This window comes from Schistosoma mansoni, chromosome 4 (genome assembly GCF_000237925.1).
Source record: "Schistosoma mansoni strain Puerto Rico chromosome 4, complete genome".
In the NCBI taxonomy this organism is placed as follows: Eukaryota; Metazoa; Platyhelminthes; class Trematoda; order Strigeidida; family Schistosomatidae; genus Schistosoma; species Schistosoma mansoni.
In genome coordinates, this window is record NC_031498.1 from 25,644,598 (window position 1) to 25,646,665 (window position 2,068).

Here is a 2,068-nt window from a genome sequence, read left to right on the forward strand (position 1 = left end):
TCGCACGTCGGGGTATTCGGCGTTACAAACTATACAAACTATTCATATATTTAAGCACCATTGTAAAAAAAATTATTTGCTATGTATAAAGTATTAGTTTCTATCCATTATTACCCCTAATTTTCACATTAAACTTTATACCAACATAAATGAAATCAGTCGTCAAGGTCATTGGTCTTCTTTTTTCCTTTCCATTTTAGCAGTTGGTAACTAACTGTTAACATTTTCACTTCTTTATACAATCAATTAAGATATAAAACTTTCTTATTGAATAATTTTAGTTTAGGATAAAAGAAAAAAAGTTAAAACAAAATTCTTTACAATGAAAAAAAAGTTTTTTTTTGTTTTTTTATATGTAATACACAGTATGTTCTTATGTATATACTACTAATTACACAATAACGGTAAGTAATCAGTAGTACTACTACTACTACTATTATTGTTATTGTTGCTGTTGTTGCTGCTGCTGTGAAAATAAGAAAAATTAACATTTACACCCTCCAACAAGTTTTTTTCTCTTTTATAGATAACCACTGATTTACAATATATATTGTATCTATGCTTATGTTTGGGTGTGTGTGTGTTTGTGTGTGTGTGTTTGTTTGTGAATATATAGATATAGATATGATTTAATTTATTTATATATATAATGGAACAGTTGTGTAATTTTGTCAATTATACAACTATGTAACTATGTTATTTAGCTTATAGACCAAATGTAAGTAAGTAAGAGGTTTGAATTAAATAAATCTATGGTATAAAATGTTCCCTTCGAAGAAAAGAAAAGAAGTCAGTTAACAGAAGTTACTTTAATTACATTATGTTGTAACCATGTAATTTCTTTATATAATCAATTAAATTTATACATGATTGTGACAGATTGTAATAATATAAGTAAGTAGTGTAAATTTTTAAAGTATGTATTGAAATGTATTTTATTGCATTAAAATTAATTAATAAATGAATTTAAATGTTAAATACACTTGGTATTAAAGATGGATAGTTGCTAGCAGTAGAATCCAGGATTCACATTTCGTCCTATGTGGGACTCGTCACATAGATTTACCTGCATCTCAGAGTTGATGTTCACTCTGGGACTCGAACCCAGTAACTTTCACTTCAAACGCAATCGCTTTATCCACTCAGCTACTGAGTCCTGATAGACACTTACTTGTGCAATGGGGTGAAGTTTGAATTCATTTAGTATTGTTTGTTTGAATCTTCCCATTGATGCTTAGGACTGTAACTGATCAGTCTGTTATTAGCATATGTGCATTTTGTGTGTATTGCCTCGATATTGCCTTAGTTCATAAGCAAATAGGACGAAACGCGCGTCCTGGATTGCACTGCTATCCACTATCCATCTTTGCTTATAATGATTGTGAATTAAGGCTATATAGAGGTAATACGCATAGTATGCACATATGCCAATTAGAGACTGACCAGTTGCAGTCCTAAAACATCAATGGGAAGATCCAAATAAACAATACTAAGTAAACACTTGGTATTGTTTTGTTGGAATCTTTACATTGATATTTTGGCACTGTAATTGATCAGTCCCTTAATGGCATACGTGAATACTGTACGGATCGCCTTGATATTGCCTTAACTTACAAGTATTATACGCATAGATTAAGTAAATATCGAGGCAATACGTACAGTATGCACATATATCAAGAACAGACTGATCAATTGCAGTCCTTTATATCATTGGGAATATTCAAGTAAACTATACCAAGTGAATTTAAACATCACCCCATTGCATAATCAAATGGCGATCGGGACTCAGTGTTCAAGTGGGAAGCGTGATGGCATTTGATGCTAATGGTATTGGTGTAGTGAACAAAAACACGATTGGGGACAATCGAATGTATTTAAGCATAAATCCTGATAATCATACAGCGAATAGTTAATTTGCAAAATAACAACCAATTATCTCAATCTTCACTGTTCCTTCTGTATATATCAGTCTGTCTTCTCTGGTTTCATTATTCATGCATTTTCGTACCGATTGCGCTTCATTTCAATTCTTTCCTTCACGGTCTTCTGCCGAAATACATTCTATGTC

General features: G+C 31.4%; 1 non-coding gene across 1 annotated transcript; it reads right to left on the reverse strand.

Annotated features, from left to right (window-relative positions):
• Window positions 1-1,085: 1,085 nt before the first annotated feature.
• On the reverse strand, window positions 1,086-1,152 carry Smp_tRNA_01009_Gln_TTG.1.1. Its single transcript has one exon. It is a non-coding gene (tRNA).
• Between the last annotated feature and the right edge of the window lie 916 nt (window positions 1,153-2,068).